Here is a 22,271-nt window from a genome sequence, read left to right as displayed (position 1 = left end):
TTGGCTAGAATTTCTGACATTAGTGATCTCTTGATGCCTAGTGGCCCAACTGACTTATTTTTCTTCCTAAATGTTCTTTTTATTGACATATTTTGAAAGCTGGTAATTTGGGTTGGCTAGAGACAAATGCAAAATTTCCATTTCTGAGTATGAATGTGTTATAGACTTTAATGGACAACAATAATATGCAAAAGTCCAACCATCAAAAATGAATAACCAATAAGAGGAGGAAAGACATAAAAAGTTTCATAATTTCCATGTGGGTCAATGTTTTATTATGCTTAGGCAAGAAAATTATTCAGTGTATCAGCATCAATCCAGAATATTTGTAGCAAGAAATCAGTCCCCCGACACAGGCCGTGTTTCGTGAAGACTGTGCGGGAGGGATCCCAGAGCTTGTGAGATTAAGAGTTACAATGAAACAGCATTTAATCCCCAAAAGCAGGGTTCACCCAGCTCAGCTGTCATCTTGTCTGCTCTGTTTCAAATCTCAAACTGGCTAGGTTTCTATGAGATTGTTAGCAATCCTGGGGATTAAATGCTGTTTCATTGTAACTTTTAATTTCATTCGAATTTCTCACAACCTCTGGGCTCCCAACCACACAGTCTTCACGAAACACGGCCCGTGTCGGGGGAGAACCATTGATTTCTTGATACGAACATTCTGGCTTGATGCTGAAACACTGAGGGGCAGATTTTAAAACCTGCGCATGGGCGCAGATTTGTTCGTGCAACCCAGCACAAAGAAATCTACGCCCAACTTTATAACATGCGCGCGCAGCCGCGCGCATGTTATAAAATTCAGGGTCGGCGCGCGTAAGAGGGTGTACAATTATGCAATTTGCGCGTGCCAAGCCAAGCAGCCTGCCTCCGTTCCCTCCGAGGCCGCTCCGAAATCGGAGCAGCCTAGGAAGGAACTTTCCTTCTACCCCCCCCCCCCCCCCCACACCTTCCCCTACCTAACCCACCCCCCAGCCCTACCTAGGTCCCCCCCTTACCTTTGTTGAAGAAGTTACACCTGCCTCCGGGCAGGGGAAACTTACACGTGCCAGCCCACGGCCAGCCCGCGATCCTGGGCACAGCGGCAAATGGCCGCAGTGCCTGAAGGCTCAGGCCACGCCCCCAACCTGTCCCGGACCGCTCATGCCCCGCCCCTTTTTGCAAGCCCCGGGACATACGCACATCCCGGGGCTTGTGCGCGCCGCCGAGTCTATGCAAGATAGGCTCGGCGCGCACAGGGGTAGCTTGGAGCTTTTCTGGGGTTACGCGCGTATCGAACGCACGTAACTCTTTGAAAATCTGTCCCTGAATATTTTGCTTGCTTAAACGCCCTCCTCCCCCCAGATCTTGAACACTCACCCCTTATCAGAGCTATATTTGTAAGATGCCATGGGCTATATTTGTAAGATGCCATGCAAACTTTCTTTCCCTCTCCGAGCATAATTCCCCCTGTGCAATTACTGTCACCTTACTCAACATATAATCTAGTTATTTCTGCAATGTTCCTATCTTACTTGGTTCTTTCCCCCTCCCAGTTTATTACCCAAGTTCAATGTAAACCGATAGGATGTTCTCACGAATACCGGTCAATAAAAGCTTTTAAATAATAATAATAATAATAATAATAAAACATTGAATCATATGGACATTATGAAACGTTTTATGTCCTTCGTCCTCTTATTGGTTATAGACTTTAATGGAAACATTATTTTGGATGAGATTGTGAAAAATGTCTAAAATTGTCTGGTTTCACAATGGCCCACAATATTTCACAGTAACCTCTTCTTTCGTCTTTTTGTAGTACTTTCCAACACAGCTGAAAAGCGTTTATGCAGTGTTTCAACATGTCTTATCTTTCAGTCCATCTGGAGGCATAATAACTTTCCCTAAAGTGGATCAAGCAGGATCAAATTTGATATGAAGACCAACTATGATCCTGGTATTTATCCTACTAAAATTCACCAGAACCTGATCAGTGGCCACAGCAAAATATTGAAAGCTTCTCCGAAACCCTATTAGTGATGCCTTTCCTTCCCTGGATTGTGTTAAAGACAAAAGTGAAAAGTTGATATATGCTACAAAATCCCACTCATCGGTATGATTTTGACTACCTTGTTTAATTTTTCCTACTCAAATGTTTTCATGGCTATGCAGATTTAAAGGAATATTTTGGAAAATATTTGCAAAGTGAAGAATTAGCTTTCCCTCTGCCCCCTCCCTTAATCCTGTAACAGTGACTGCCACCTCCACCTTTCCCAAATGGGTCTGTGCAGTGCTGGTGTAATCCCAGGGCTGAAGCCTTCAAGTAGACTCCAAGGGCATGTCTCAGTTTCAAGGGCCTAAGATGTCTTCACCTCCCATGTTTTCCATAAGTTCACGTTCTTTCCAGGAATCCCTTTTTTTTGGGGGGGGGGGGAGGGGGATTACTCTTCAAGGAACTGAGCATTGTTATTATAGCCTTTAATATCCACTATAATAAACATGATGGCCTCTGTAGGAGGTTCCATAATAACTGTATTGATAATTGATTTAAAATTGAAATGAATGACAATGTACATTTCCTTATTAAATACAGTTCATTACATAATTCTCTTTCAATAAATGTGTGACTGTATTGATGAAAATATCTGGTCCTTCGTTTCATATCCCAACCCAGTTTCAGAGGCAGTTTGGGAGATTTCTCCATAAATGATGGATATGATTCTTGAATTGGTCTAGCTGGTATAATTAAAAGTCCCATTTCTCATACCTTAATTCAGATATCTTGAAGAAACGTCTTACATTTTTTCAACCTCTTCACTTTCCTTGGTGGTGCCTGGGTTGCCCATCCCAGTTCCTCTCCAAAATATCTGGATGATATTTCAAGTGATTAACATTGGATGAGTGTCATTGTTTGCCTTTCTTCCTCCATTGCCCTTCAAGGACATGGCTTGACATTTCTTATGGTCGTTAACCACTTCTGTAATTTTAGAGTTGCAGAACAGAACTTCTTCTACTGTCAATTCACATCCTGCTTTACTATATTTTGTATGCATCTGGAACATTTAAATTCAGTTGTTTCTTATTCGTCTATTTCCCCCCTCTTGACATCTGAATGTAGTATGTGATAACATTCAGATGTCAAACTTTGACCCAACCAGCAACTCAAGAAAGGCATGATGTACTAGAAGAAAAGTTGTCATAATATGGAATGCTTAGGCATGTGAAAACCAAGATAGCATGTAGCATTGATAGAATAATGATTATATATTTTAGAAATGCAAAATAAATTGCTGAACTATAGAAAACAAAACAACATTTGCAAATTGTGTAGCAAGTATATGCAATTTATTTATTTATTTATTTTTATTTGTACGTTTTTCTATACCGAGGTTTGGCGAAAGCCTTCACTCCAGTTTACAGTAAAACAACATTTTACATTCATCACAGAGAAAAAGCAGTATAAACATTTGAATTCTGTACATTAAGGGGTAGATTTTATAAAAGTACGCCCGCGCATACTTTTGTTCGCCCACCAGGCGCAAACAAAAGTATGCTGGATTTTAATAGATACGAGCGTAGCCGGTGTGCGCAAGGCACCGGCTACGCGCGCACCGGCTGGATAGTGCCGGCTGGATGGCTGGCTGGTGCCGGCTGGATGGACGGTGCCATCTTTAAAAATGGCGCGGGCCATCCAGTGCTCCTACCATGTGACAGGGGCCAGCCAATGGCATGGATACCCTGTCATATGGTAAGGGCAAAGGGCCATCGGCGCCATTTTGATTAGTGGCAGCCGACGGCCCGGGAGTGAGAGATCGCTCCCGGGACCCCCACTGGACCACCAGGTACCTGTAAAATGTTTTTTGGGGGGGTCGGGAGGGTGGGGGAAGCTAAAGGATTAGTTTTAAAGGGTCGGGGTGGATTTTTTATTTATCGGCTCGGGCGCAGCCGATAAACAAAACCGCGATCGGGCTGGATGAAAAAAAAACACGATGTGAATCGGAACCGGAATCCGAACTGATTCCGGTTCCGATTCACATCTCTAGTAGTAACTGTCAGACCAGCAAGTTACCCCCATGCACTTTCTTCTTCATTTCCATCCTTTAGTCTTTAGGGATCCACAGTGTTTATCCCATGCCACTTTGAAATCTTTCACCATTTTTGTCTTCATCACCTCCTCTGGAAGGGCATTCCAGGCATCTACCACCCTCTCCGTGAAGAAATATTTCCTGATGTTGGTTTTGAGTCTTACTCCCTGGAGTTTCATTTCGTGATCCCTAGTTCTACTAATTTCTTACCAATGGAGAAGGTTTATTGATTGTGCATCATTAAAACCTTTCAGGTATCTGAAGGTCTGCATCATATCTGCCCTGCACCTCCTCTCCTCTAGGGTATACATATTTAGGTTCTTCAACTTCTCCTCATAAGTCATTTGATGGAGATTCCCCATCATTTTTGTCACCCATCTCTGGAAAGCCTCCAACCTGTCTCTGTCCCTCTTGAGTTATGGTCTCCAGAACTGAACCCAATACTCCAGGTGAAGCCTCACCAAGGACTTATACAAGGGCATTATCATCTCCTTTTTCTTTCTGGTTATTCCTCTCTCTATGCAGCCCAGCATTCTTCTGGCTTTAGCTATCACCTTGTCATACTGCTTTGCTATCTTCAGATTGCTAGACACTATCACCCCAAGGTCCCTCTCTTGCTCCATGCACAGCAGCTTTTTACCCCCATCACAAAAAGCTCTTTTGGATTACCAAACCCCAGATGCATGACTCTGCACTTCTTGGCATTGAATCCCACCACCGTTCAAGCTTTCTTAAATCACATCTCATTCTCTCTACTCTGTTGTAGATCTAAGTATCATCCACAAATAGACAAACTTTACCTTCTATCCCTTCCCCAATGTCACTCACAAAGATATTGAACAGAACTGGTCCCAACACCGATCCTTGTAGCACTCCGCTTACCATGTACCATTACATGCTGCCTTCTATCCGTCAACCAATTTGTAATCCACTCCGACATCTTGGCGCTCAATCCCAAGCTTCTCATTTTATTCATAAGCCTCCTGTGTGGGACCATATCAAAAGCTTTGCTGAAATCCAAATAGATCATATTGAGCACTCTTCCTCGATCCAATTCTTTAGTCACCCAATCAAAAAAATCAATCAGATTTGTCTGATAGGACCTTCCCCTGGTGAATCCATGCTGCCTTGGGTTGAACAACCCACTGGATTGTAGATATTTCACTATCCTTTCTTTTTATTTATTTATTTATTTATTTAACAGTTTTTTATACCGACCTTCATAGTAAATAACCATATCGGATCGGTTTACATTTAACAGGGGGTATAACTGAAGGAAACAATTCGGTTAACAATAGATAACAATAGATATGAATAAGTCAAAGTTACAATCAACTGGAATCGAGAACTTGGAAGCTTATAATAAGCTGGAAGGAAGATAAAGGTAAATGATAATAATAAATGAATACGATAGTGAAAAACGGGTTAAAGCTTGACGGTGCTTTAACCTGGAGGAGCCAGAGTCCATAGTTCATGGAAATAAGTGTCTAAAGGCCGGGTGCAAGTGGAAGGCCATTAGTGATTGTCTGGTGGATCGGAGAAGGCTTGGTGGAAGAGCCACGTCTTGAGTCTTTTTCTGAAAGTTAAGAGGCAGGGTTCCAATCTGAGGTTTGAAGGGATATTATTCCAAATTGATGGGCCTGCTATCGAAAAAGCTCTGTCTTTGGTCGTGGAGAGGCGTGTGGCTTTAGTAGGAGGAAATTGTAGAGTGCCTTTATGAATATCTCTCGTTGGTCTGTTAGAGGAGTGGAGTTTGAATGGGATTTCCAGGTCGAGTTGAAGTTGATGATGGATGATTTTGTGTATTAGGGTGATTGATTTGTATAGGATTCTAAAATTTACTGGTAGCCAATGTAGGTTTCTGAGGATGGGTGAGATGTGTTCACCGCGGCTGGTGCTGGTCAGCAGTCTCGCTGCCGCATTTTGTATCATCTGCAGTGGTTTGGTAGTAGATTTGGGGAGGCCTAGGTAGAGAGCACTGCAGTAGTCTATTTTGGCGAACAGTATCGCTTGGAGGACTGTCCTGAAATCATGGAAAAATAGAAGTGGTTTAAGTCGTTTTAGGATCTGTAGTCTGTAGAAGCAGTCTTTAGAGGTTGTATTGACCATTTTTTTTAAGTTTAATCGATTGTCTAGTATTGCCCCAAGGTCTCTAACATGTTTGCAAGTAATGTGGGAATTGTGTGGTGATGGTGGCGGAAAATTGTTTTCGTTTGAGGAGATGAGGAGTAGCTCTGTCTTTGAAGCATTGAGAACCAGGTTTAAGCTGTTAAGTAGATTGGTGATGGAAAGGAGGCAGTTATTCCAATGGATGAGAGCTTTTGAGATAGATTCTGTTATAGGGATTAGAATCTGCACGTCGTCTGCGTATAGATAATGAATTAGGTTGAGATCAGTTAACAGTTGGCAGAGGGGGAGGAGATAAATGTTAAAGAGGGTTGGAGATAAGGAGGATCCTTGTGGTACACCCAGGGTTGAATTTGTTAGGGGAGGCTCTTTATTATTGATTTTGACTTTGAAAGTTCTATTGCTGAGGAAGGACTTGAACCAGTTGTGGGCTGATCCAGAAATGCCGATATCTGCAAGGCGATCCAGAAGGATGGAGTGGTTGACGGTATCAAACGCCGCCAAGATGTCTAACAAGACTAATAGAAAGGAACGTCCTTTGTCTAACCCCATTATGATATGGTCTGTAAGTGAGATGAGGAGGGATTCCGTGTTGCGTGAATTGCGGAAACCGTATTGCGAAGGATATAGGATATTGTGGTCCTCAAGATATTCAGAGAGTTGTGTGTTTACCAGTTTCTCTGTAAGTTTGGCAACGAATGGGAGATTAGAAATGGGTCTGAAATTCGTCAGAACATTGGGGTCTAAGTTATGTTTCTTGAGGAGGGGCTTGAGAGAAGCGTTTTTTAGACTATCTGGGTAGCTTCCTTGAATTAGTAGGCCGTTTATGATACTTGTCAGAGGACCTGATATCGTGTTCGGGATGAGAAGCAGGAGTTTCGACGGGATATTATCAGCCGGATGGCTAGAAGGTTTCTGTTTTTTCAGGAGTGATTCGATCTCTTTGGTGGAGATAGCTTCGAAACTGTTGAACTTGGGTCTACTAAGGGAATTGGAATTCTCTCCTGACTTGAGAGGTGTAGTATTTGGTGGGAGGAGGGCGAGGGTGTTTAGAATCTTCTGTTGAAAGAATGAAGCGAGCTCATTAGCCTTGGAAAGAGCTTGTTCATCTGGAATAGATGGAGGGGTTGATTTCGTGATTTGTGTTACGTAAGCAAATAGGGCCTGTGCGTCGTACTGGAAGTGGTGTATTTTGTTGGCGTAGTATTCCTTTTTTTTTTTGTAGAATAGAAGTCCTGTAGTGATGTAAGAATCCCTTGAATGTTGAAAGTGTGGATGTGTTGGGGGTTTTGCGCCATCTATTTTCTTTATGGCGTAATTCCTGTTTCATCTGTTTTAGTTCGGTGCTGAACCAGGGTTGATTTCCCTTTTTTGTTGGATTGATTGTTTTGGAGACTAATGGGCACCATTTGTTTGCCACTGCTTCTGTAATCTTGTGCCAGGAGGATAGGGCTGAGTCAGGATTAGAGTGGTCTAAGTTAGAGAGTTCTTTGGAGAGCTGCTCGCTCAGAATATCCGATGGACATGCTTTCCTGAATTGAATGGTAGAGAGGTGTGGAGAGGAGAGTGTCTGTTTGTATGTGGAGAAGGAAGATTCGATCAGGAAATGGTCAGACCAAGGGATAGGGGTACATGTGGGTTCTCTTGTGCAGGTGAAATTAGAGTTGATGAATATTAGATCCAGAGTGTGTCCGGCTTTGTGTGTGGGGCTGTTGATAGTCTGGGTGAATCCCATTGCACTGAGGGTGGTGAGGAGGGCTTCGCAGTTTGCAGAGCGGGGAATAGAGTCTGTATGGAGGTTGAAATCACCCATGATCATTGTTGGTAGGTCTCCGTTAATATGTTTCACAATTGATTCTATGAGGGGTGAGGGGTCCGTTTCTAGAATTCCTGGGGAAGCGTAGACTAACAGTATTTGTAGGTGTTTTCTTTCAGCAGAGTCTCCATTAATTTTCCCACCATTGAGGTGAAGCTAACCGGCCTGTAGTTTCCAGCCTCCTCTCTGCTCCCACTCTTGTGAAGTGGTACCACCACCACTCTTCTCCAATCTTGTGGCACCACTCCCATTTACAGGGATCTATTGCACAGGTCATTCAGCAGACCCGCCAGTATATCTCTGAGTTCCTTCAATATCCTGGGATGTACCTTATCTGGCCCCATGGCCTTGTCCACTTTCAGTTTTCCCAGCTGCTCCCATACATTCTCTTCTGTAAATGGAGTTTCGTCTACTCCTCCCCCAACCACAGTCTTGTCAACTAGCGATGGTCCTTCTCCAGGGTCTTCTTTAGTGAACACCGAACTGACGTAATTGTTTAATATTTCAGCCATTTCTTTGTCACTCTCCCCCATTGATCTTTGTCTCCTTTTAATTTCACTATACCACTTCGGACCTTTCTCCTTTCTCTGATGTATCTGAAAAATGTTTTGTCACCTCGCTTTACCTCCTTGGTAATCCTTTATTCCGCCTGACTTTTTGTTTCCTTGATTTCTTTCTTCAACTCCCTCAGTTTCACCAGATATTCTTCCCTGTGTTCTTCATTTTGGGATTCTTTATATTTTTTAAATGCTGTTCTTTTTGCTTTTATTTTATCAGCCACCTCTTTTGAGAACCAGATCGGTTTCTTATTTCTCTTACTTTTATTTTTCTAACATATATATTTGTTGCTCTTGTAATTGCTCCTTTTAGTTTGGCCCACTGTTGTTCCACCTCTCTCATTTTCTCCCAGTCTTCAAGTTCTACTTCAGGGTACTTCCCCATTTCGACAAAGTCCATATTTTTTAAATTCAAAACTCGAGTGACTTCTCCTTATTTTGTTTTATCAAACCATACCATTTGATGATCACTGGTGCTGAGGTGGGCACCCACCCGGACATTAGAGAATTATCCCCGTTAATGAACTCTAGGTCGTGTATAACTCCCTCCCTTGTAGGTTCCATTACCATTTGTTTGAAGAGAGCCTCATGCAGGGCATCCACTATCTCTCTACTTCTATTAGATTCCACAGAAGGGATTCTCCAGTCTATGTCCGGCAGGTTAAAATCTCCAAAAATCAACACTTCTCCCTTCTTTCCCACCCTTTGGATGTCTTCAACCAGCTCTCTGTCCAGTTCTTCTTTTTGAGTCAGAGGCCTGTAAACCACTCCAGTAAAAATGGATATACCAACATCATTTTTCAGGACAGCCCGTAATGCTTCTTCTCTACCCCACATTCCTTGCAGTTCAGTTGCTTGGATATTGTTTTTGATATAAAGAGCTACTCCTCCCCCTTTTTGTCCTCTCTTTCATTCCTTAACGAATTATAGTCCGGGACAGCCTCATCCCAATCGTGAGAATCTGTGAACCATGTCTCCGTAATAGCAACAATGTCCAAGTCAGCCTCCACCATTAGGGCCTGCTGGTCTGGGATTTATTGACCAAACTATGAACATTGTTTGTTTTGCTTCTTAGATACCTGTTCTGCTTTTTTGAGCTGATTGATATTGTTGTTTTCTCCTCCCACATCTTGTATAGCTTTTATTGCTTGGGAGTGACATGTTCCTTTTATTGGCCATTTCCTGCCACCCCTATTCTTTAGTTTAACTGCCTGAATATATATGATCTAAATTTCTCAGATAGCATCCTCTTTCCTGCTACTGACACATGTAGGTAGGTAGGCCTTCCTTTCCATATAGCCTTTTACTGCTCCATACTCAACCCCAGCCTCCAATGCATCCCAAACCACTTTCTGTACCTTAGTTTTTGAGCCAGGAATTGAAATTATCAATACGGCATAGCTTCTCATTACCCTTTCCATGAACAGGTAATTACTTCCAAAAAGGCAATAGTCTTTGCAGTGTTTCTCGTCATCTTCCTAGATTTTGGAAATCTTTTTGTACTTCATTAATCCCATTTCTAATGAGACTGTTGATCCCCCCTCCTCTATCAAAACTTTAATTCTCTTTAGACTAGGATAGGGAAAAAAAAAAGCTTCACAGGTCCTGCAGCTTCCATAGAATGAACAGGCAAGCGTCATCTTTTTTCTTTCTGTAACATAAATTCTCACATATAAAAGGTTAATTCAGTTTGTAAATCAAATCACAAGGTCATATAGTTTAAGAAGGGGATACAGTAAATCTCTCTGATCTAGCTAAATAACTTTCATTTTCTTAAGCAAATTAAGTTCGACAGTAGAGGTTGTGGGGGAAATGTCCCAAACCACTTTTTCCTGCTGTCTGGATCAGGTCATCACAGCAGCCTCTGACCGAATTAATCACTACATATCATTTCCTTGAGACAGGCAGGACTTGATGGACTTGAAGAGGGGCTTTTACTTTTATGCCTTTGCAAACGTTCACGGTGTTCTGGGAGCTATCGACTGCACTCACATGGCCATCATTTCACCCCGTGACAGGGAGGAGATGTACCACAACAGAGAAGACAGAAAAGTATACCTGCATTGCTAGCAGCCTTCCCCCTAACCTAAACATACACAAGACAGTTTAAACTTCTACATTCCTAAAGGCTGTTATGAGCAAAAAGATAGCAGAAAAGATTTATGACCAATTAAAAAGGCCAGACCAGTGCAAGCAAAGGCAAGAAGAAAAAGAAACAAGGATATTCTTTTCAAAATGAACAAAACACTTACACCTCAAAATAAGCATTACCCCCCATCTTCTCCTCCTGCAGCAAAAAAACCCCAAAACATTTTATTCAGAGAAAGAGAGAGCGAGAGAGTGAGTTCTGACAGGCATAAAACAACTACAGTAAGTCAACTGAAACACATTGGTAATTTCAAAGAAAGAAAGAGAGCTTGGCTGATGGAACAAATTAGAGCAAGGAATTTCAAAGATAAGAGACTGCGATAGAGTACCGAACAGAAAGCTTCAGACTCCCTTAAGGGACCGGCTCCAACTATCTGGCCCGGTCCACCTTAAGACAGACAGGAAAGGGATCCTCAGCAGGGGCATTTCCCTGAGCCAGGGGATAAAAAGGTTAGCCCCTGAGAGAGGAGAGAGGCCCAGGAAGAAGAAGGAACATAAGAAGATAAGAAATTGCCATGCTGGGTCAGACCAAGGGTCCATCAAGCCCAGCATCCTGTTTCCAACAGAGGCCAGACCAGGCCACAAGAACCTGGCAATTACCCAAACACTAAGAAGATCCCATGCCACTGATGCAATTAATAGCAGTGGCTATTCCCTAAGTAAATTTGACTAATAGCCGTTACCTCCAAGAACGTATCCAAACCTTTTTTGAACCCAGCTACATTAACTGCACTAACCACATCCTCTGGCAACAAATTCCAGAGCTTTATTGTGTGTTGAGTGAAAAAGAATTTTCTTCGATTAGTCTTAAATGTGCTACTTGCTAACTTCATGGAATGCCCCCTAGTCCTTCTATTATTCGAAAGTGTACATAACCGATTCACATCTAGCCGTTCAAGACCTCTCATGATCTTAAAGACCTCTATCACATCCCCCCTCAGCCGTCTCTTCTCCAAGCTGAACAGCCCTAACCTCTTCAGCTTTTCCTCATAGGGGAGCTGTTTCATCCCCTTTATCATTTTGGTTGCCCTTCTCTGTACTTTCTCCATCGCAACTATATCTTTTTTGAGATGCGGCGACCAGAATTGTACACAGTATTCCAGGTGCGGTCTCACCATGGAGCGATATAGAGGCATTATGACATTTTCCGTTTTATTAACCATTCCCTTCCTAATAATTCCTAACATTCTGTTTGCTTTTTTGACTGCTGCAGCACACTGAGCCGATGATTTTAAAGTATTATGTGTAGATCTTTTTCCTGGGTGGTAGCTCCTAATATGGAACCTAACATCATGTAACTACAGCAAGGGTTATTTTTCCCTATATGCAACACCTTGCACTTGTCCACATTAAATTTCATCTGCCATTTGGAAGCCCAGTCTTCCAGTCTTGCAAGGTCCTCCTGTAATGTATCACAATCCGCTTGTGATTTAACTACTCTGAATAATTTTGTATCATCCGCAAATTTGAAAACCTCACTCATGGTATTCCTTTCCAGATCACTTATATATATATTGAAAAGCACCAGTCCAAGTAGAGATCCCTGAGGCACTCCAATGTTGACCCTTTTCCCCTGAGAAAATTGACCATTTAAGCCTACTCTCTGTTTCCTGTCTTTTAACCAGTTTGTAATCCACGAAAGGACATCACCTCCTATCCCATGACTTTTAGTTTTCTTCGAAGCCTCTCATGAGGGACTTTGTCAAACGCCTTCTGAAAATCCAAATACACTACATCTACCGGTTCACCTTTATCCACATGTTTATTAACCCCTTCAAAAAAATGAAGCAGATTTGTTAGGCAAGACTTCCCTTGGGTAAATTCATGTTGACTGTGTTCCATTAACCTATGTCTTTCTATATGCTCTATGATTTTGATCTTGAGAATAGTTTCCACTATTTTTCCCGGCACTGAAGTCAGGCTCACTGGTCTATAGTTACCCGGATCGCCCCTGGAGCCTTTTTTAAATATTGGGGTTACATTGGCCACCCTCCAGTCTTCAGGTACAATGGATGATTTTAATGATAGGTTACAAATTTTAACTAATAGATCAGAAATTTCATTTTTTAGTTCCTTCAGTACCCTAGGATGCATACCATCCGGTCCAGGTGATTTGCTACTCTTTAGTTTGCCAATCTGGCCTACTATATCTTCCAGGTTCACAGTGATTTCGTTCAGGTCATCTGACTCATCACCCCTTAAAACCATCTCCGGAACTGGTATCTCCCCAATATCCTCATTAGTAAGCACAGAAGCAAAGAATTCATTTAGTCTTTCTGCAATGGTCTTATCTTCCCTAAGAGCCCCTTTAACCCGTCTGTCATCTAATGGTCCAACCGACTCCCTGACAGGTTTCTTGCTTCGGATATATTTTAAAAAGTTTTTATTATGAGTTTTTGCGTCTATGGCCAACTTCAATTCAAATTCTCTCTTCGCCTGTCTTATCAATGTTTTACACTTAACCTGACAGTGCTTATGTTTTATCCTATTTTCTTCAGATGGATCCTTCTTCTAATTTTTAAAGGATGTTTTCTTGGCTAAAATAGCTTCTTTCACCTCACCTTTTAACCATGACGGTAATCATTTTGCCTTCCTTCCACCTTTCTTAATGTGTGGAATACATATGGACTGCACCTCTAGGATTGTATTTTTAAACAATGTCCATGCCTTTTGAACACTTTTAACCTTTGCAGCTGTACCTTTCAGTTTTTTTCTATTTCCTCATTTTATCAAAGTTTCCCTTTTGAAAGTTTAGTGTTTGAGCTGCAGATTTACTTATTGTCCCCCTTCCAGTGATTAATTTAAAGTTGATCATGTTATGATCACTGTTGCCAAGTGGCCCCACCACCATTATCTCTCTCACCAAATCCTGTGTTCCACTACGAATTAAATCTAAAATAGCTCCCTCTCTTGTTGGTTCCTGAACCAATTGCTCCATGAAGCAGTCATTTATTACATCCAGGAACTTTATGTCTCTAGCAAGTCCTGATGTTACATTTACCCAGTCAATATTGGGGTAATTGAAGTCTCCCATTATTATTACACTGTCATATGGGCGTCGTGAGGGCAAAGGTAGCGCCGGCGCCATTTTGAAGATTGGCAATACGGCCCGCGTGCAGGAGGTCGCTCCCGGACCCCCGTTGGACTTTTGGCAAGTCTTGTGGGGGTCAGGAGGCCCCCCCCAAGCTGGCCAAAAGTCCCTGGGGGTCCAGCGGGGGTCCGGGAGCAATCTCCTGGACACGTGACGTCGGGAGCTAGGAATCAAAATGGCGCCGGCGCTACCTTTGCCCTGTCACATGATAAGGGCAAAGGGCCACCGGCACCATTTCTCTTCACAGCAGCCGTGGCCAGAGAGCGGGACATCGCGCCGGGATCGCACCGGGACCCTCCCACTGAACCCCAGGTCATTTAAAACATTTTGGGGGGGTTCAGGAGGGTGGGGGTTTGTTTTAAAGGTTTGGGGTGGGTGTTAGGGTTTTTTTGGTGTGGCCAGAGAGCGGGACATTGCGCCAGGATCGCGCCGGGACCCTCCCACTGGACACAAGGTCATTTAAAACATTTTGGGGGGGTTCGGGAGGGTGGGGGTTTGTTTTAAAGGTTCGAGGTGGGTGTTAGAAACATAGATAGAAACATAGAAACAACGGCAGAAGAAGACCAAACGGCCCATCCAGTCTGCCCAGCAAGCTTCACACATTTTTTTCTCATACTTATCTGTTTCTCTTAGCTCTTTGGTTCTATTTCCCTTCCACCCCCACCATTAATGTAGAGAGCAGTGATGGAGGTGCATCCAAGTGAAATATCAAGCTTGATTAGTTAGGGGTAGTAGGGGAAGTAACCGCCGCAATAAGCAAGCTACACCCATGCTTATTTGTTTTACCCAGACTATGTTATTCAGCCCTTATTGGTTGTTTTTCTTCTCCCCTGCCGTTGAAGCAGGGAGCTATGCTGGATATGCGTGAAGTATCAGTTTTTCTTCTCCCCTGCCGTTGAAGCAGAGAGCTATGCTGGATATGGGTGAAGTATCAGTTTTTCTTCTCCCCTGCCGTTGAAGCAGGGAGCTATGCTGGATATGCGTGAAGTATCAGTTTTTCTTCTCCCCTGCCGTTGAAGCAGGGAGCTATGCTGGATATGCGTGAAGTATCAGTTTTTCTTCTCCCCTGCCGTTGAAGCAGAGAGCTATGCTGGATATGCGTGAAGTATCAGTTTTTCTTCTCCCCTGCCGTTGAAGCAGAGAGCTATGCTGGATATGCATTGAAAGTGAAGTATCAGGCTTATTTGGTTTGGGGTAGTAACCGCCGTAACAAGCCAGCTACTCCCCGCATTGTGAGTGCGAATCCTTTTTTCTTCTCCCCTGCCGTTGAAGCAGAGAGCTATGCTGGATATGCATGAAGTATCAGTTTTTCTTCTCCCCTGCCGTTGAAGCAGGGAGCTATGCTGGATATGCGTGAAGTATCAGTTTTTCTTCTCCCCTGCCGTTGAAGCAGAGAGCTATGCTGGATATGCGTGAAGTATCAGTTTTTCTTCTCCCCTGCCGTTGAAGCAGAGAGCTATGCTGGATATGCATTGAAAGTGAAGTATCAGGCTTATTTGGTTTGGGGTAGTAACCGCCGTAACAAGCCAGCTACTCCCCGCTTTGTGAGTGCGAATCCTTTTTTCTTCTCCCCTGCCGTTGAAGCAGAGAGCTATGCTGGATATGCATGAAGTATCAGTTTTTCTTCTCCCCTGCCGTTGAAGCAGGGAGCTATGCTGGATATGCGTGAAGTATCAGTTTTTCTTCTCCCCTGCCGTTGAAGCAGAGAGCTATGCTAGATATGCGTGAAGTATCAGTTTTTCTTCTCCCCTGCCGTTGAAGCAGAGAGCTATGCTTGATATGCGTGAAGTATCAGTTTTTCTTCTCCCCTGCCGTTGAAGCAGAGAGCTATGCTGGATATGCATTGAAAGTGAATTATCAGGCTTATTTGTTTTGGGGTAGTAACCGCCGTAACAAGCCAGCTACTCCCCGCTTTGTGAGTGCGAATCCTTTTTTCCACATTTCCTCTTGCTGTTGTAGCTTAGAGCGATGTTGGAGTCACAGTAACCATGTGTATGTTTATTGAATAAGGGTATTATCTCCAGGCAGTAGCCGTCATTCTGGCGAGCCACCCACTCTTTATTGACGGCCTCTTGATTTTATGGATCCACAGTGTTTATCCCACACCCCTTTGAAGTCCTTCACAGTTCTGGTCTTCACCACTTCCTTCGGAAGGGCATTCCAGGCATCTACCACCCTCTCCGTGAAGAAATACTTCCTGACATTGGTTCTGAATCTTCCTCCCTGGAGCTTCAAATCGTGACCCCTGGTTCTGCTGATTTTTTCCTACGGAAAAGGTTTGTCGTTGTCTTTGGATCATTAAAACCTTTCAAGTATCTGAAAGTCTGTATCATATCACCTCTGCTCCTCCTTTCCTCCAGGGTGTATATATTTAGATTCTTCAATCTCTCCTCATAAGTCATTTGATGAAGACCTTCCACCTTTTTGGTCACCCTTCTCTGGACCGCCTCCATCTTGTCTCTGTCTCTTCGGAGATGCGGTCTCCAGAACTGAACACAATACTCCAGGTGAGGTCTCACCAAGGACCTGTACAAGGGGATAATCACTTCCCTTTTCTTACTCGATATTCCTCTCTCTATGCAGCCCAGCATTCTTCTGGCTTTAGCTATCGCCTTGTCACATTCCAACAATTGCAATGGGTTTTTTTTGTTAGGGTTTTTTTGGTGTGGCCAGGGTTTTTTTGGTGTGGCCAGGGAGCAGGACATCGCGCCGGGATCGCTCCGGGACCCTCCCACTGGACCCCAGGTCATTTAAAACATTTTGGGGGGGTTCGGGAGGGTGGGGGTTTGTCTTAAATGTTCGGGGTGGGTGTTAGGGTTTTTTTGGTGTGTCGGTTTTCCCGCCCCCTATTTAACGATACAATACAAATGCCCCTGACGATAAATCGTGGGCATTTGTATTGTATTGTGCACTCTAACGATTTTGGACGATTTTAAAATTATCTGACGATAATTTTAATCATTCAAAAACGATTCACATCCCTATTGGTGTGTGAGCAGGCACTACACACTTTCTACATGTTAAATTTCAAAATGCCCTGTTCTTATCCTCCCATTGGGAGCTATTTATAACTATCTGGTTAATGACAAGCTTGAAGTGTCACACTGCTGGTATTGCATGATCACATGTGGCCAGTTAGCGAAGCATCATCTAGAGTGTCGGCCACAGTTTGTCTTGAACCTCACACACTCATCCAGAAGTAGTGTCCTGTGCATGTTAGTGGCCTAGCATATTCCCAAGGTCGGGCCTCACAAATTGGTTTAAATGCAGGTCATACTGTAGAGCTGGCAGGGACATTCTCTATCTCACCATGAGGTACCGTTTTTCTGTCTACACAGTTGTGGCAGCTCTTATGTATTGCATCAGGTTGGAAGCCTGCTACACACCAGTAGCCTTAGCTCGGTTGTGAGGGTCTGGCATGCAATTGTTGGAATACTTACATGCGATTTAGTAGTCCAGAAGAGCAGAGTTACTTTGAGCTACTGCTAGCCTGCACATATACTGGCCCAGAACAATGTGACATGCACTTAGACTAGGCAAATTGGCCTTTAAGGCTCAGGGAAAGGTACAGGTTACCTTATACAGTCTTATAGGATGCTGTGGTTTGCAAGCCAGATCTGCACGTGATAATGCTATGATTGATCGCTTAAATCTGTGTTTGCCTCAGGAGTTTCTGGGTATGGTCGCTCATTGAGGGAAAATAGTGGCCCGGGGGATTTTTCTCCATACTGGCCCATGGGTACCCAATTACATATACAATATAATTTACATATATAATTTACATATATATGTACACACCCCTATATTTCGGCATGGTCCTCCCATATCAACACAGTACTATTTGCCAAAACTCAAAGAATAACAACCCCACCTATGAAAAAGAATACCACAAATATTACACCAGAATCTAAAATATCAATACACCTCCTATCAGGAAAACAGAACAGGCCAAGCTACTACAGATCCCTACAGAGAAACCACATGCTAAAAGAATGCTTCATCTCAGTCTTTGCATGCAGAACACAAACTCTCACCAAATACAGAATAAAGCCACATAAAGTATAACTAGAAATGCGCAGACAAAAACTAAACTGTAAAACGTATCATGCCAGACTCTATACAGTGCAACATTGGAAAAACAAAAATGTCACCATTCTTCATGAAACAATCAATAAAATCAAGATATATAAATCATGAATCATAATTATAAAATCATACTAATAAAATAATTTCAAAACAGCTGATGAATAGAATATCCAATAATTAAAGACTCAAGCAAATTTTGAAACCTTTACCAAACACCAATAAAATATTTCAAACAGCAGACACATCACATACTACCTAATAATTAAAATGGTAGTCAGTCAAGAAAAATGAACTTAAAAAGCCACCTTTACTTACCCTCTCCAGCAGTTCTCCTACTTCTTTCCCTTGCAGGCCACACCAGAAGCAGCAGTAGCTGCTGAAGCTGTCCTCATGGTCCTCTTCCTTAGGGACCACAACCAGTCTCTTCTCTCTCTCTCTCACACACACACACACACACACACCAGTCACACCCTCAAGACCAATTTCTGTCTCTCACACACCAATCATCTCCCCAACCAGTATCTCTCTCACACACACACAAGCACACACATACCACCAGCCATCTCCCTGATCAGTCTCACACATACACATGTTGCCTCTCTGGCCAGTCTCTCTCAATCACACAATGCTCTCGCTCCCCTTACTTACACACAAGCTCTCAATCACACACATGCCCTCTCTCTCACAGCCACAAGCCAGCCAAAAACATGCTCCATCTCTCTCTCGCACACACGCATTGACTCACACAAGCACCCTCCCTGACTCACATATACACCACACACACAGAAGCACCATTCATTTCTCACACACACAAACACACACAGAAGCACCATTCCTTTCTCACACACACACAGATCATTGAGAGTATAGGAGCACACCTGCCCTGCTCACCACTAACTGTAAAAGTGACTTACACCACATGAGGCATAGCATAGAGGACAGCAGCTCTTCCTGATTCACCATAAGTCGTGTCAGGCAGGTGGATGAGCAAGGGCATGCATCCATTAAACCACAGAAACGTGTGGAGTGACATTTCAAACTAAACTATCTGCAAGCTGTTTGGCGCAGGAATGCTCAGCCTATGTGCTTTAAGGATGGTAACAGATCGCACCAGGACTTTCAGAGAGACTAGTTATTTCTACAAGCAAAATAGTCAGTATATTTTCTGGGTACATACATCTGTACATACAGCTGTACCTCATGACTATAAGTGAGCCCTAATGGTCAAGGGCCTTATAGCACCCAGATATCTCAATATCTCTGTGAGGCTAGCTGTGATGATTGACTTGAAGGCAGGAGGTTCAAACACACCTAACCGGTAGCTTCAGTGATGTAAACTTGTGCTCAGGAGAGATGGGTGTACTCTTAGAGTTATTAGAAACTATAAGGTGACTGTGACATCTCAAGGCTCATAGGAAAATACAAGTAAAGGCAGGACACCATCTGATTCCCAATCCTGCTTTCACAGAGCCGGACGGCCATCCTGGTGTAGGCTCGCCGAGAAGATAACAGAACCTACATTACACCACAACAGCCAAGGCTCTCACCTTCTGCACATTATCATTTACAAATTGCATTGGTAGGTGTAGTACGTGGATGTGTGTCGGGGTGCATGCAACCACCAAGAGGAATGCTAGCTTGGAAGGATCTGTGTGCATTGTGGGAATGGCACCAGGTAGCACAGGCCCTTTACCCAAGGCTGTAAGGGAAGATGTGCTACTGGAGGATAGGGCTGTTCAGCTTGGAGAAGAGACGGTTGAGGAGGGGATATGATAGAGGTCTTTAAAATCATGAGAGGTCTTGAAGAGTAGATGTGACTCGGTTATTTACACTTTCAGATAATAGAAGGGGGCAATCCATGAAGTTAGCAAGTAGCACATTTAAGACTAATCAGAGAAAATTCTTTTTCACTCAACGCACAGTTAAGCTCTGGAATTTGTTGCTAGAGAATGTGGTTAGTGCAGTTAGTGTAGCTGGGTTTAAAAAAGGTTTGGATAAATTCTTGGAGGAGAAGTCCATTAACTGCTATTAATCAAGTTGACTTAGGGAATGGCCTCTGCTATTACTGGCATCAGTAGCATGGGATCTTCTTAGTGTTTGGGTACTTGCAAGGTTCTTGTGGCCTGGTTTGGCCTCTGTTGGAAACAGGATGCTGGGCTTGATGGACCCTTGGTCTGAACCAGCATGGCAATTTCTCATGTTCTTGGAGCACTCTGATGTCAGCAAAAGGGTTGCCAAATGACTCCAATTTTCAGGCAGGTAAATCCTGTCCTGGTTTGTAACACATTACATGCAGGGATTTCATCTGATTTCTGGACTGGTTCAACATATATAGGAAATCTTGATTCAGTTTGAAAACCAAGTCAGCAGTGGCTCTAAAACTGGTGATGCAGAGGTGTCAACTGTGTCTTGGCACGACTATGTGACAGTAAGTTGACCCAGTACAGGTGTCTAAGTTCACATGCACACATTTGTCAGCTACGGAATGAGGCAGTGAAATGGGAACTCTGTCATTGAAACCTTTAACTGTCCGCCAGTACTTTTAGGCTATGCCTTTAAGCTTCTGAGCTATTTGATATTTACAGCATTTCTAGAGCTGTAGCTCTCTATGCTCGAGAACCAACTGGGGTTGTCAGAAAATATGTTAGTAAATATGTTATAATATGTGCATATAATCATGTATGAACAGTGTAGTCAGTTATTCCAAGTTAGTAATAAAACATAATTGCTTTTCATGTGCCCTGCACTAGAAAAGGGCCTCTTTTTGAAATACTTCCAATTACAGACACCTGTGTCCTTGGAAGCTCAGAAGAAAAATAAAAAAAATAGAACTTTTATTTCTTATCTTTGCTCGTGATTAGAAAACAATGAAAGCCCTTCCTGACTACCCTTGTCGGGGGGGGGGGAGGGGGGGCAAAGAAGTCAACTTTCTTAAACTGGGAAGCCTTCCAACTTCAGACTCTCTGTTTTAGGAAGGGGGGGGGGCAAATTTGTTAACCTTTTGAAAAAGAAGGAGCAGACTAGCCCCTACCTGGCTTTTCTGTTTATTTAAACCCCTGGTAACAAAGAAAGAGGGCAATGCAGAGGGAACTTTGACTGACTGCACACACACGGGTTAATTGCTTCATTGATATTGGTAAGCTTTTTTATTACTTTTCTACATATGAGAACCCTTTCTAGCAAGTATTAACAAGATATGTATTAGAAATGCATTTATTTTACAAAGAGAAATATCTTTAGTAGATGTTTATCTAATTTCTGTTGTTGCAGTCACTATTGTTACAATATTTACACTCATAGCTCTGCACTGTTTGATTAAAATGTGATTTAAGCACTGTAATGATTCATAAAGTTATCCACATGCTTTACAATATTATCACCTTTTTTTATCTGAATAAAAGAAATTATTTTCATACATTCAGACTGATTTATTTCTCTAAATATCACTAAAGAAGAATCCACAACTCTATATAAATAATAAATTATTCCTATGGACAGAAGGGTTGTGTGATTCAGGGAGGGTAGGAGCAGAGCGTACCCTGTCATTCATCGACAGGGTGGCATCACACTTGTGGCACTATCTCATCCACATGTGAGTGCTAGGATAGGGTCCACATGGGATAGCTGGTAAGTCAGACAGCACTAGCTAGGCTAAACTATGAACTCTATGGGCCAGATTTTTAAACCTATGCGTGGGCATAGATTTGTGCGCGCAACCCGGCGTGCACAAATCTACGCCCGATATTATAACATGCATGCGTAGCCACGCGCATGTTATAAAATCAGGGGTCGGCGCGAGCAAGGGGGTGCACACTTGTGCACCTTGTGTGTGCCGAGCCCTAGGGGAGCCCCAATGGCTTTCCCTGTTCCCTCCCTGTTCCCTCCGAGGCTGCTCCAAAATCGAAGCGGCCTTGGAGGGAACTTTCCTTCCGGCCCCCCCCCCTCCACCTTCCCCCCCTTCCCCTACCTAACCCACCCCCCAGCCCTATCTAAACCCCCCCCCCCCTGACCTTTGTTGATGAAGTTGCGCCTGCCTCTGGGCAGGTGTAGGTTGCACATGCCGGCCAAGTGCCGGTGGCCTCGGTCCTGCCCCCCCGCCCCGTCCCTGGCCCACCCACTCCCTACTAGGGATGTGAATCATTTTTTGACGATTTAAAATATCGTCCAATATACTTTAAATCGTCAAAAATCATTAGAGCCGCGATACAATAACAATTCCCCCGATTTATCGTCAAAAAATCGTAAATCGGGGGAAGGGGGAGGGGAAGGGGGAGGGCGGGAAAACCGGCACACTAAAACAACCCTAAAACCCACCCCGACACTTTAAAATAAATCCCCCACCCTTTTACTCTCGGACCTCCGTGCGTTGTAGAAATGGC

This window comes from Rhinatrema bivittatum, chromosome 5 (genome assembly GCF_901001135.1).
Source record: "Rhinatrema bivittatum chromosome 5, aRhiBiv1.1, whole genome shotgun sequence".
Lineage (NCBI taxonomy): Eukaryota > Metazoa > Chordata > Amphibia > Gymnophiona > Rhinatrematidae > Rhinatrema > Rhinatrema bivittatum.
Note: the sequence above shows the minus strand (reverse complement) of the source record.